Source organism: Topomyia yanbarensis, chromosome 2 (assembly GCF_030247195.1).
Source record: "Topomyia yanbarensis strain Yona2022 chromosome 2, ASM3024719v1, whole genome shotgun sequence".
Lineage (NCBI taxonomy): Eukaryota > Metazoa > Arthropoda > Insecta > Diptera > Culicidae > Topomyia > Topomyia yanbarensis.
In genome coordinates this window covers 370,395,640-370,411,039 of record NC_080671.1, presented here as the reverse complement: position 1 = coordinate 370,411,039, position 15,400 = coordinate 370,395,640, and the positions used below count along the sequence as shown (strand labels likewise).

The window sequence follows — 15,400 nt, the reverse complement described above, 5'->3', positions numbered from 1 at the left end:
CTACAATTGAACCTCCATTTTCGAACAAACTTGAGAGTTCGTGAGTCGTATTTTTTAATAATATTTTTTTCGTTCTTCGGGGTTTACTTCGTAAAAAAGTTCTCCAAACATTTTAATTGAAATTGCATTCGTTGAACAGGATTACGAAAATGAATTCCTATACAACTAAAGACTATTTCTTTTTTTATTCAATTCGTTTATTTGATAAGGCACGTTTGCGTTAGCCATTTTTTCTTTGTTTTACATATTGAATTTCTTAAAACTAGGAGTTACACATTTTGTTTTTATATAATGAAACTAAAAAAATTGCAGCTAACTTAGACATATACAGGAGGGAATAATATAATATTCGTAAGATTGGGGGGCGGTTCATTTTGTGAATTCTTTGTATAGTAATGCACTTTAGGATTTGTAGAAGGGGAGTATTGGAGCAATTAATTATTAATTAAGCGGAACATTATAAAAGCATATTAAAACTAGAAATAACTATAGGGAGTGATTCAATTTTATTAAGTTAGGGGGTAATTATTAGGGATATTTTTAAGTAGTGGTACTGTTGGGCATTTCTTAACGAGATTAAATATTGATCAACTTAAACTAGAATATAGGGGGCACATAAGTTTTTGGAAGATATTCAAAGGGGGCGGAGGGGGAGGGGTGAAGTCCTACATCTGTACATCACAGACAGGGAGAGAGGCGCACAGTGGGACCAATCTAAAAACCTGTTTTAATCCACCTAGCGGGCAATTGTGCCTTTCTCATTTCTCTAATCTATGGCACGGAGGCTTTTTATGTTCAACATAATTGTGGAAATGTCCATTACATTCTTAGTACACTTTGCACTTATATATATAATGGCATGCCAGCCACGAACTTGATGAGCTACGTGTCGACGGTCAAACACTTGAAACATTTTGTCATGCGGGGGTGGGTATGTGAGGAGGGCGAAAGTCCAATGAACGAACGACCCCCCAGCTTAAATTGGTATGCTTTGTGATACAGTGGTGATTTAAAGATGATGGGGTTGAAAGGGAGGGGTATGAGGGATGGATGGGGTGGTGGTCTGAGGGGTGATTTAAAGAGATTTTTAAAGGAGGGGAGTGAACAGTAGAGGGGGGGTGTAACACCTCTCCGTAAACCATCAACTACGCCCCTGTTAAAATTCAGCAACCTTATGCGAGTCAAAAAAAAAAATTAGGTTGACGTTTTTCAGAGTGATTGCATAACCTTTCTATATGAGAAAGGCAAAAAGGCAGAAATGTGCAAGAATCCAAAAAAAGTGAACCGTCGTCAAATTTTTATTTCCAGTTTGCATCAAATCTCGACGTTTCATGCACCTTGAACACATTTAGCATCAAAAATAAAAATTCTATTTTTAATTTTTCCTATAGTTTATATGAGAAATTTCTGTGTGGCCGCACTCTGAAACCCGTAATTCTGGAACCAGAATTCCGATCGATCCAAAATTCAATAGCAGCCGATGGGAAGGTTGCACCTTTCATTTGAGACTAAGTTCGGGCAAATCGGTCCAGCCATCTCTAAGAAAAATGAGTGACATTATTTGACACATACGCACATACATAGTATTACATACACACACATACACACACATACACACACATACATACACAGTTGTTCTTTGGCAGTTTAAATTCAAAATTTATATTATTTTTTCACTTTTTCATATTGTAACCGTAATTGATCAACTCAATATATTCTATATGCTTGTAAGTGCGTACAAAATATAAGATTTTGTTAATAGCTAATAATGTATATAAATTAAAAATAATATAAACACATTTTATGTTATAAACCGTCGTACATGAATGGTAACCCAAACAACGCGTCCAACTATATCCTGTTTCTATGTAGTATTAATTTTTTTCTACGAATAATAGAGTATCGGAATAGCCAAAGTTTGGCTGCACAAAAGTGCACCTAAAAACAGAAATCTTTGATGAAAATAGAGTAAATTTATATGAAAAATAGTTTTAGAAGCCAAAATATTGATTTCAGGTTATTAGTTCCTTCAACAAAAAGTTGTACTTTAATATTACCGGCAAGTTTGTAGAACATATTAAATTAATCAATGAAGGTATAGCATGGAAAAGTCGAAAAACTGGTTTTTTGATCATATTTCCAAAAAACAACAATTTTGCCTCAAGTATGAGGTCTGATGTCTGTGGTATCTTAGAAGAAGTTATTCAAAATATAATATTCTACAACTTTGTCGAAGACATCGACCCTCTAAAACAATTTTTTGAATTTTTTTTTTGCTCGGGTACTCTACTTTAGTCCAATAACAAAATATTTTATTTAAAAAGTTGCAGAATAATATTGTGAACATATCCTACGAAGAAATGCTGGCTCTAAAATGACATCTAAGGCCTCAAATAGGTTTTGTCTCACCTTTTTTGGATTGGTCCTACTGTGTGGCGGAGGGGGGGCAGATATAAACTTTCAGTTTTCGGCATCGGGAATCAACGGTAAGGATTACAGATTCGGACGGATGCATCATGTATCGGAACGACGGGCGGTCTTCCTCGAGCCGGCAGGGGTTTCTCCAGACGATTTCGTAGTACGGCACAGATGCGGATCGACAACACACCGCGTTGCGCGTGTGATGTTGTGCTGTAGGTCTCGTATTTGTTGGGTCATTCGACAGAGATGTTTTGTGTCGTCTTGGAGCCGCATCAAACCATCGTTGGGGTATGGTAGGCGGAAGAGGGCACTTCTGAGAATGATAAGAAAAATGATAAGGGCAGTTAAATCTGGATATTGATGGTTTTTAAGAATGTGTATATGAGGGACATACAGAGGGGATCGCGGCTTGCGAATACTTCTCGAACCGAGACATTGAGTGATCTTCCTCGGGCCCGAAGGAAATCGAATAGTTGAGATCTCGCAGAACAGTACTCGGCGCATTCCCAGACAATATGTTCGATCTTGCGATAACCGTTGCCACAAGCGCAGATACCGCTATCCGCGAGCCCAATACGCCGGAGATGAGCGTCCAGCATGTAGTGATTGGATCCCGACCCACATCCATCCCCTTGAACCAAGGTTTCGTCGATACCATATGATTATCGAATGTAGCCACCTTCCTAGTTCATCATTGCTCCATGAAGTTTGCCAACATTCGAGGGTTCCCTGATGAGTAATACTGAAAAATTCGGTGAGGCTAATTGGTCTTTCATATATGTCACATTCTAAAGCGCCCGCTTCTTCATTACCTGGAATGGAGCAATGCGGGGGGACCCAAACTAAAGTAATCTTGTACGATCTTACAGACAAAGCACGCAGACGCTCCCAGATTTTCCCTACTTTCTAAGTTTCATTGAACAGAGCTTCGATTTTGTTTCAATTCATTTATTTGACACGGTTCAAGGCGTTAGCTTTAAGGAGCCGTTGGTCTTTTATATATTTACATAATGTAAATTTTTTTAAAAAAAATAAACGATTAATGCTAATAGTCTATCCGATCCCGTACGCGTGACTTGCCATTGCGCGCGGTTTTCGCATCGTGGGAATATTTGCATTTACGCCAACTGTATCATGAGGATCATTCATATCCCTATCGTCGTCGCACATGTCCGGGTCATCATAGGGGGTTACTGCCTTGATGATCGCCTTCAGGTGTTCTTCCTAACTTCTTTCCCTTTCGGGTCACGAGCGTGAACCCTCCGTCATTGCTTGTAGCTCGCTCACTGATGGTATTAGCTGTTGAGCTTGTGGTACTTGACGCGGCTTTCGCAGTTGTCATTATTGCTTGAACAGCAGCCAAAAATTTGGCAACCGTTTCTGGCTCAGGAAATGATATTGGAGACTGAGTGTTGGCATTAATTTCTGTAGATGAGCTTTTCTTAGCGGTTTCTGGGCATGGTGGTCCGTAATGTGCCGTTTGTTCACAGAACTGGCACGTGTTAGTTTGTCCTTGATATGTACATAGAGTTCGCTGTATAATGGTGTCACTCCCTTCTGTTTTGTACTGCAGGGTAAGGTAGTAGGGAATGGGTTGATCTTCCCGCATTCTCACCACAAAAACACCATTTGAAATACCTGGAAAGTAGTTCTTCCACGTGTCCTCCGTAATAGATTCCACTTCTTCGAAATACGACATGAATCTTTTAATTGCCACTTTGCAAATACGTGGTGCCAAATCATGTAATTCAACTTCCACGTTTCCGTTATCCATATACACAGGGATCTTGATTTTGGTGGTGTCACAATGCAGCACGTGTTTCAAGTTGTTTTGCGAAATGAATCTTTTCGCCTGGGCGAATTTGTGGAACGTTATCAGCACCGCGTGTCTGACGTGCTCCAGCTGGATGAAGCTGACTTCCGAAAACCGAAGCTGCATCTTCACCTTCAGCAAATGTTCCACATCTCCAATACTCGGTCTTATGCGGAAAGACCGGAAGTCAAAGGTCACTGTGTTAGCCCGAAGAATTACACTTTGTTGATGAGACTCAGTCATCTTGATAGATAGCCACACAAGAGCAATAGTAACGGTTTTCTTTGTTCGTCAGACAATGCACACAAAAAAGCAGCTGTTTGCGTTGGCTTGGGTAGTGGCAGAGAGCACACTGGTATTGTGACTGATGCCTTTGGTGGTTGAGAATAAACTGGAGAGATTCGATTGACCTGAGGCTATCCGAGACAATAAAGTAATAATCGGTGGGCAAAGTATCAATGATCCCAAGGGATATACTTATACTGAATAGCAGAAAGTTCTGTGACGTAAACTGAAGCAGGATCGTTGAGTTTGAATGAGGCGGTGAGGTTTTGATTGAATATACCAAAGCCAGTGGAGCCGTCGAGGCTTGACCCGTCAGCGAAAAACATCTTGTTGCAGTCGACTTCTTGAAATTTACTATGAAAGATGCTTGTGATCACTTGCGGACGTATGTGATCCGGGATTCCACGAATCTCGTCTTTCATGGATGTGTCGATGAATACAGTTGAATCAGAAGCGTGAGGGAGATTGACACGGTTGGGATAATACGGAAAAGGATTGATGGTTTGTTCCATGTAATCGAAGTACAAGGATGTGAATAGGGTTTGAGAATTGAGCTCGACAAGCCTTATGAAAATTTGCAATTACTAACGGGTTCAAGATATCGCATTGGATGAGCAGTCGATATGAGAGTTCCCAAAATCGATTTTTCAGCGGAAGGACGCCCGCGAGCACTTCTAAACTCATCGTATGTGTCGAATGCATGCAACTCAAAGCAATATGCAAACAACAATATTGGATTCGCTCTAGTTTGATGAAATGTATGTTCGCAGCGCAGCGGAAACAGAAACTGCCGTACTTCATCACCGACAATATCGATGTTTGGTATAACCTGATCAGGTCTCCTGGGGGGCACCCCACCATGTTCCGGTTATTGTACGGAGAAAGTTGATCCTTTGTTGGCATATCTGTTTCAGATATCTAATGTGACATCCTCAGGTACCTTTAGTCGAACCAGACCCCAAGATATTTAAATGTGAAGAACTGATTGATCGTTACGCCCATAATTAGAAGCTGTAGTTGCGCCGGCTCACACTTCCTAGAAGAAAAAAAACAACCGACTCAGTTTTCTCCGTGGAAAGCTCGATACCCAGCTGGAGATCCCAAGCAGACAAATTGTCCAAGGTATCTTGCAATGGTTCTTGCAGATCTGAGACTGTAATAGAGACCACACCGTCATCTCCAAGCTGCTTTAGCGTGCAGGAACTGACAAGACAATCGTCAATGTCATTCATGTAAAAGTTGCAAAGAACGGGGCTTAGACATGAGCCCTGGGGAAGACCCATGTAGTTAATTCGTGATGTCGAAAAATCACCACGCGAAAAATGCAAATGTTTTTTAGACAGCAAGTTTACCAAAAAGTTGTTTAGAGTCAGTGAAACTGGTGCAGCTTCTCAGAAAACATTTTGATAGAAACTGAATCAAAAGCCCCCTTTATATCTAGGAAAGCTGATGCCATCTGCTCTTTGCTAGCATAAGCCATTTGCATTTCTGTTGAGAACAACGCAAGACAATCGTTCGTTCCTTTGCCTTTGCGGAAACCAAATTGTGTATCTGACAGTCGATACGAATTGTGGTCGGAGGCTGGTTTTCCTAGTTTTTAGATGGCGATGACCTTCATTTGCCTCCAGTCACGAGGAACAATGTTACCCTCAAGAAACTTATTAAATAAGTTCAACAAGCGTCTCTTGGCAGAGTCTGGCAGATCCTTCAACAAGTTGAATTTGATTCTGTCTGGCCCTGGAGTTTTATTGCTACACGTCAAGAGAGCAAGTGAGAACTCCACCATCGAAAAAGGTGTTTCGTTCGCGCTATCGTGAGGGGACGCGGCGCGGTAGATCTTCTGGAATCCGGACAAACCTTCTTGGCGAAATAGAATATCTAACGGTTTGAATATTCCGCGCTCTCGTTAGCTGCCCCAAAGAGTGCTTATCGATGTTTCTCTCGTTAGTCCGTCAACGAACCGACGCCAGTAACTACGTTTCTTGGCTTTCATCAAACTCTTCATTCGCGTTTCTTACGTCGCGTATTATCGATAGCTAGCCTTGTAGCGTACACGTCTGAGAACTCTTTGTCTCACCACGGATTAGGAGAACGTTTTTGTATGTTCGCGCCGGGTACTGGCTTAGTCTGAGCTTGATTCGCACTGTCGAGAATCAAGCCAGCCAAAAAGCTGTATTCTTACGCCGGAGGAAGTTTTTGGGTAGATTCGATGTTGTCGGATATAGCGGCAGCTTTTCCAATCGATATTTCAAGTGAGGTCATATGAAATATTGATTGATTTCAATGGCCTTGAACCGTTATTGATTGAGACTAAGATCGGCAGATAGTCGCTGCCGTGGGGATCAGGGATTACCTTCCACGTGCAATTTAACCGCAGCGATGTTGAGCAGAGGGACAAGTCTAAGACACTAGGACGCGCTGGAGGAGCAGAAATCCGTGTCATTTCACCCGTGTTTAAAATTGTCAAATTGAAGTTAACGCAAAGATCGTGAATTAAGGAAGACCGGTTATCATCATATGCAACCCCGTGCTGTACCGTGAGACTTAAAGTCTCATAAAAATAGTCGCGGTGCAGGTAGGGATTTTAAGATGTCGTGTAGCCGTCGGTGCCCAACCGCGGTGTTGGGGGGGAATATATATTGAAGCTATGCAAAAACCTTTGCTCTTGATTTTAACTTGACAAGCGACAACTTCTATACCTGTTATCGAGGTAAGGTTAATTCTGTAGAGAGAATAGCACTATTTGATCACCAAAAGCACTCCTCCATACGGGGTGTCTCGATCCAGGCGAATAAATTTAAAGTCGTGGAAGTTGAGATCTATATAGGAAATTAATAAAGTTTCACATGATTACGAGTTGAGCTGGATTTAATTTCCATTTAACCATCCGGAGAGGGAACCATCGAAAACGTCACCGCGCGGTGTCAGCGCCCGCGCAGACGGAAGACAGCAATAAATGTGTTACGAAAGATAAAAACCACATATCTTTAAACTGGTGTTCAACGACGAATCGATCCAGCTTATACAGCTGGCTATTGTGTAATCCTCACACGCGAACAAAAGACTGAGGACTTAACCGAACTGGCAAGATAACTGGATCAGCACTATTCTTTGTCGTAATGCACAATACGGACTGGAAAAAATCACTTTTGTCTCAATCGAGATATCTTTTAATTAAGTATCCTAATTATCTTTTTACTATCCTGATTAAAATTTAACAAAAGTTATCCTTGCGATTGTTCATTAGATTTCCCTTTACATTTTGTACAATTAGTTCCTTAACGCTTTATCCCTCTCTCTTTTTTTATTTCTATACAATTTAGTAGTAAACACAACATGATGTCAACCCAAGTGCAAAATCGGTTCAAAATCGTCGTTTTTGCATTTAAAATGATGTGAATAAAATAATTTTACGTCGAAACGCAAAGGAGTCAAAGAAAAAATTGTAGATCTTACTGAGATGCATAGTTTAGATGGTAACAATGATGATTTTTTTTAGCTTAATTCTCAAACCCGATTTATGTCCTTGTACTTCGACTACATGGCACAGAGCATCAATCTTTCTTCATTCAATCCCAACCGTGTACGTTGCCTAGATACTTCTGATTCTACTGTGTTCTTCGACACATCCACGAAGGACGAGATTCCTGGAATCCCGGACCACATACGCCCTCAAGTAATCCCCAATATATTTTATGATAAATTCCGAGAAGTCGACTGTGATAAAAAGTTCTACACTGACGGATCAAATCTCGATATGTCCACTGGCTTCGGTATCTTCAACAATACTATCACCGCTTCATTCCAGCTCTATGATACCGCTTCAGTTTACGTCGCAGAATTAGCTGCAATTCAGTACACCCTTGGCATCATCGAGACTCTGCCCACAGATCACTACTTCATCGTTTCGGACAACCTCAGCTCTATCGAGGCTCTTCGTGCGGTGAAGCCCTTAAAGCAATTCCCGTATTTTCTGGGGAAGATAGTGGAGTCTCTGCGCAAGTTATCTGAAAAATCTTACCAGATTACCTTTGTTTGGGTCCCAATGAGAGCTCTATTGTGGGTAATGAAAAGGCCGACTCATTAGCAAAGGTGGGCGCATTAGAAGGTGACATCTACGACAGACCAATTTGCTTCAACGAATTTTTCAGTATTGGTCATCAGAGGACACTCGACAGTTGGCAAAACTCGTGGAGAAATTGTGAACTTGGACGATGGTTACATTCAATTATCTCGAAGGTATTAACGAAACCTTGGTTCAGGGGGGTGGATGTGGGTCGGGATTCCATACGTGTAATGTCCCGGCTTATGTCCAACAGTGGTATACATTAGATGCGCATTTGTGGCGTATTGGGCTCACTGAGAGTAGTCAGTGCGCTTGTAATGAAGGTTATCACGACATCGATCACGTTGTCTGGGCGTGCGCTGGGTATTGTGGCGCCAGATCGCAGTTAAAGGATTCCCTCCGGGCCCGAGGTAGACCACCCGATGTTCCAGTTCGGGATATCCTGGCAAGTCGCTATTTTCCCTATATGTCTCTCATCTACCTTTTTATTAAAACGACAAATATCCTAATCTAGCCTTTATCCTTTATTTCTCGTTTTTACAAGTTTTCTGTCCTTCCTTTTGGAGCACCAGAGTGCCACTATGTGACTGCTGTCACCTTTACCACGCCTGCAAAAATGAAGTCAGTAGATCCTAGGCATCTACCATGTACCAGCCTGAGGCTCTTACTCATGGCACTGTTCTTGTCTTTGCCTGAAAGTTGCAAGTTTTGTTTTTCTTTCCCCGTCATCGTGTTCGCCTACTCCTCCTGTTCCTGATACAATTCCTGCTGCTGTTACAAAAACCAATTTGTATTATATTCCTAGTCTGAAGATAGCCTTGGACCTTTTCATTTTTTTTTTCGTTTCCCATCTTGTATATCTAATAGTATTCCTAATTTTAAGATAGCTGTGAAATTCCTCATACAAGTTTTTTCCCCTTCTTTTATATTAATCTACATTTCTAGTCTTAAGATAGCTGCAAATTTCTTTTTGTAAAAAAATTTATTCATTTCGTCTATTTTTTTTATAATTCGTTATTTGACACGGTTCATAGCGGTAGCTTAATGGAGTCGTGGATATTTTATATGTTTACAAATGTTAAAATAAAAATATAAACAAGTATTATTATAATATTGGATCTCGTGCGCGCAACTTTTTATTGCGAGTGGAGACCTTCTTTCGCGGGGTTTGCTGGCAATCTGCACCTGGGAGATCATTTAATTCTTTTTTGGTTTTCACGCCAGGTCGAAGCCGGCTTGGTGTCTGCGATCAGATGTTTTTCCCTGTTTCTTGCACTTATTGTTGACCAGCGTAAATCCGTCACTGTTATTATCCTTGCCAATGTTGCTTACAGTGAAATTTGCGGTACTGGATGCTTCTTTTGTGGTTGTCATTATGGTCTGTGCAACTGCTGCCACAAATTTGGCAACCGTTTGTGGCTCAGGCATTGGTATTAAAAACTCTGTTTTAGGTTGGTTTGCCGTAGATGAGTTGGCAATCGGTTGAGATGCGTCTTCCTCTGCATCTTCCGCACAAGGTAGTCCATGATGAGCTGTCTGATTACAATACTTGCACGTAGGAGATTGCCCCTCATGGGTGCATAGCGTAGTTTGCATAATTGTAGTTCCGTGAGTTTTGAGTTTTATTGTCAAGTAGGAGGGTATAGGCCGACTTATGCTTGGTCAAGATATTCAGAGGGGGCTTATTTCCACATCAGTGTAGCAGCAGTTGCATCAAAGATAGGGGAGAGAAGGCGTAGATGGTGACAGGAAAAGAAGAGCAGAACTTGCAACTTTCAGGCAAACGGGAGATCAGCGAAACAAATTAACGCCTCAGTCTAGTAAGTCGTCGAGTACCGGATTGGCGGATGGTATTCTTGTGACCCGCGGGGAACCCTTCAAAAGTCATCGGACCTCGAGTCGCTCTCGCTTCAGTTTCGTTCTATGCAGGCGTAGTGGTAAGGGCGACGGGGATTACATATTGGCACTCTGGAGCTGACCGGTTCCACAAGGCAATAGGAAATTTCTAAAAACGAGAAATAAAAGAGAGGGGCTAAATTGGGATATTTATCGTTTTTATGAAAATATAAATAAGAGACATATAGGGAAGATCTCGATTTGCCAGCATATCTCGAACTGGGACATTGGGTGGTCTACCTTGGGCCCGAAGGGAGTCCTTTAACTGAGACCTGGCGTCCAAATACCCGGCGCATACCCAGACAAAGTGCTCGATGTCGTGATAGCCCTCGTCACAAGTGCACAGACTACTCTCCGCAAGCCCAACACGCCGTTGTAAAAAAAATAATTATTGTTCAATCTTGCATATCAAATCGTACTTTTAGTTTAAGAAAGTTGTAAAAAATGTTCCTCTCAATGTTAAAAAAATATTTGTGCATTGTAACCTTTTAGTTTTAAGATATTCAAAATGTAAAAAAAAAAGAATTTGGAACCGCCAAGCTAACGCATTTGTGCCTATTAAATAAACGAACTGAATAAAAAAATGATGATTTTTGTTACATACTTTTCAAAGAGAAAAAACGAAAATACTGAATTAACACTAACTTTAAACTATTTTTTTCTAAAGCAATGCTAAATTCACTTAACAGAAAGGGATCAGTACATTTTTCTCTGCATAATTTACTTGACTTTCCAGCGAAATCTAAAATAAATAAGATAAATGGAATATTCTTTTTTTAAGTAGAGCTAGTGTAAGTGAAAATAAGATAGAAATCCAAGTTCAATAACCCAAACACATGGAAACAAGAAGAGACAAATGTATCATGTCAAAGAAAAAATTATGCAACTTATCCAGAATTATTAAAATGATGATGATAGCTATTAAGACTTTCGAGAAATGAACGAAAAACTTGCGTTATAAATAATCTTCGATGGCAAAGCAATAATAATAAAATGCTGCATTTATTTCAGCACAAACCAAATGTGTTTAGTGTTCTTATAGGCATTCTTTCACCAGAGAAAGCTCCCACCCGGAACCGGTTTATAATCCGAATAATCACTTGGTGCCCTCTCCTCGGAGAGACGTAAACTCACCAGCAAACACTGACCGATTGAACTACTTCGGTCTAGAACAGGTTAGCCGTTGCCGTAGGACACGCAACCAAAACCGTCACCGTCTTTGCGATTTGAAGACGGTACCATTCGAGATGCTGATGCAATTTTGTTCAAGAGTAGCGAAAGGTAGGTCGCGAGTAGACTTCTTCTAATCATCATCATCATCGTCATCAGGAACGAGAAGATTAAGACAGGTTTCACTAGTTCCCGAACCTACCCGGTAATTCCCAAACCTGTCTTCCGCCTTCAAGGCCGTCACTGAAAGTAGCACGAGCGTGGAATAGTCGCGATCTGTGGAGATCTGGCATTGCGCTGCTCTGAGCTGGTGCAGGTTTCTGGTACGGATAAAGGGAGGATTCGCTTGAATGCAGTCTTTCGAAAACTGTTTCTTCGCTCATTCGCGAACCTATCCATTATGGACTGAGCGGTTGGTTGTGTAACGGTTCACATACGTTGTGCGATTCTTCCGAAGGAATTCGATGACATAGGGGGAAATTATGTGCCTAAGCGGTTATTATGATCGACTTACCGAGTGACCTAGATAACAGGATGATCCAGACTGATCGTTGTTCTGAAAGAAGAGAGAAAAAAACGAAGATTACCACCTGTTGTCCAAGTTAGATTGTTATGCTATAGAGACTCTTTGTTGTATGTAATCAAGCGTGAAGTTCCCATTATTATGGCTAACCCAATGTGTTCGATGCATTTTACTATCTGTTGTTGCTGCAACAATTGCATGACTACAATGTTGAGCGCCATTTGCATCGTTTTTTGCTGGAAATATTAATGCACACGAAGAAAAACGCTTCGCGTTCAACCATAATCGATTTGAAGGAAAGTCTACGTGGTATCGAGTACCAACAAAGTTCATGAGTCAAATAGAATCATAAAACACGAAACGTCAAAAGCAGCTCTTAACTATTAAATTTTGAGGGCACCTTTCCTATTCCTCGATAAGTAGGTTAACTAAATTTCAACGTGAGTTCGCGTTTAGGAGAAAAAAGCAGATGCGTGAGACCACTGACTGAGTCGAGTGGCTGGCTGAGCTTTGTTGCTATCTCCGACAGTTCCAATAAAAAATTATCCTATCCGATGAAAACATCAAAATGCCCAACTAGGAATGTATGTAGGTGAAGAAGATTTCAGTCCATTTGTTGGAACCGGATGAACAGGCAAGCTCTTTCGCCGCCTGCTGATACCGGAGAGGCCAGCCTCTTTCAATCACCCTAGGTGCGTTTGTTGCGGAAGGTGTGAAATGAAGCATGGAAAATGAGGTGTTGATTTAGAAATTAATCACCAATTTTTGGTAGGGCTGGTAAGCCATTTAATCCATATGAACAAGGTGCTCAATAGTAGTGAACCGCATCGCGTACCGTTTTCGTAAATTCACTTTCCTGGACGCTCAAACGGTAACCAGTTCTATCGTCGTATTAAGAAAGGATTAGATTCTAATTACCTTTCGTTCCAATTTAGTATAATTTTTTGGATATGTAATAAATTAACTGTATAATATTTGGCAAAAAAACTTACTTATAATTGATTAAGCATCTATTGAAATCTGAACTTCTTTATGAAAATCATTCTTCCCTGCATTCTCGCTTAGGTAATGTGTCTTTCTGTTCTCAACAACTTTGACCCAAATCTTAACCATCATCCATCTGGCGAAAACCATTCCTGTAACCAACGAACGTTGCTTCCACGCGTAATTCCCCCGACGATGATTGCTTTAAAACGGCTCCGGTCCGAAATTAATTTTGCGTTCACATCCCGCGTTCGTGATGGTGCGTTTACAGCCAATCCATATAATGGGTACCGTTCGATTGGTTTGCGGCGCGCCGATGATGGCACGGACGGCCCTGATTCACGCGGGATGATGGTGGTGCTTTTGTCTCGTTTGGATAACGCGCCACATGCCACATGCTTGTATTTCTACTGACGGGTAGGAATAGAGAGAAATTGCCAGTTCGGTTGGGATTTCTTTCGAAATTTTAGAGGAATCCCGTTTGAACGATGCAGGTTTCTTCCGTTTGATTAAATCGCTTCGTGTATTGAATTTTTGGAACAAAACAAAGATTGTTTTTATTATGATTGAGTGTGGAACTGGAGCACGGAAGGGCTCCAGTTCCACAAATCATGTCAACCAATTTTATGCGACATATAATTTAAAATCATGGCTAATCGCTTAATGTCAGTGACCTCCTATTTGAGATATGTTGATTCGTTCATATTAGCTATTGGGAAAGATAATGGGCCGAATAAAAGTTAAAGCTTATGGGTCATTCCACGTCGGATCTATAACCAAAGATTTTATTACTTTTAAATTTATTTCTCGCATTCTTTTACTAAAAAATAATTGACATGTATTTTTTGTTTAGGCCGAATACAGCGCAAATTCGTTAGTTGGGTCACGACTGCGCCCCAACTAGCGAATCGTATCCGTTAATTGGGGTAACTGACAGCTGACAAAAATTATCCAAGGGAAACGCTGATTTTTTGTTTTCTTTCATAAAAAACAAGCAAAAATATTTTACAATTCACAAAAGTTGGCTGTTTCCTTCCAGTTTAAAGTTGTTTTTTGCGACAAAGTATGTCATTAGTGTTCTTTTTGCCATCAATTATTTGTTGATAAATTCCTTCACATAAAACAGGAAATGGATACACCGTCGGGAAAAAGCCGATAAAGCACAAACATACGACGTTGCCACTAGCTAAAAAAGATTGGATTATGTGATTGAATACATCAGAGATGACCTTCAAAAGTTATTAAACTAACGTCTCTGCGACACAAACTAATTGATGCTGACTGGAAGAAGCGAAATATTTAACACATTTATTTCACTAAAATCATTCCGAAATATGAATTCAAAAAATAAAATTCCATTGAATTTAAAAGTATGATTTTTTCTGGATCGCCACAGAAATCAACCAATGAACCCCTTGAAATCAATGACATTCAAACGTCAATCAGTTTTTGACTTTCAGTTTTGACATAAGAGTGTCTTTTAGTTGGGGCATGCCACCCAACTAACGAACAGCCCAACTAGCGAACACCCTACTAACGAATTTGCGCTGTATAGGGAAAGAGACGAATAGTGTGAAGCCAAAAATACCTTATTAAGCAGACCAATCGTGCAATGTAAATAAACATTACTCATGCCTGAGTTGGAGGAGATAAGTATTGTACATCTATTAAAAAAGAAATTTCAATTTTCGTCAGAATTTGATTCAATCGTGATTGTGAGGTGCATTCTAGAGTATGAGTAAAAACAAGCTTTAGAATTATTTCATCTCTTTGTTTCGAAATGCGCATCGTTTGATAAACAAATCCAACGATCGACATACGGTTTGTTTTCAAAATATAATAGGAGTCATTTAAAGTGCTGCCTGTGGAAGCGGTTGCCAAAATTCTAGTGTTGAAATCATCATAAAGGGAGTGTTACCGTTTTGACTGATTTTCACTCTTCGTCTCTTTCCCTATTCTCTTTGTTTATGTCAAATAAAAATAACCCTGCGGAAAACCAGGAAAACATGTATTATTTTTTTCCGGCAGGGCATCATTTGTCGTGAAATTCGATATGTCAAATGCTTCTGATAGTGTTAAATCCAGACTGTCAACATATTTATTTATTTTAAATTTTAATATTATTTTTACATTTCCTGAGTTGGAAAAAAACAATTGGGTAAGTTAACCTTATTTGTCAATTGAACGTATATTTTGATTACAACCATGTTTTCATACAAAATGGTAACAGATTTTTTTTAAA

General features: G+C 40.2%; 1 protein-coding gene across 3 annotated transcripts in view; it reads right to left on the bottom strand.

Moving 5' to 3' along the window:
- Positions 1-15,400, bottom strand: part of LOC131684504 (uncharacterized) — a 245,449-nt gene that overhangs the window by 142,945 nt on the left and 87,104 nt on the right. For all 3 annotated transcript variants that reach the window (XM_058967445.1, XM_058967444.1, XM_058967446.1), the window contains one exon: positions 12,166-12,207. The gene's annotated coding sequence lies outside the window, so the exon portion shown is untranslated. The remainder of the gene's footprint in view (positions 1-12,165; positions 12,208-15,400) is intronic.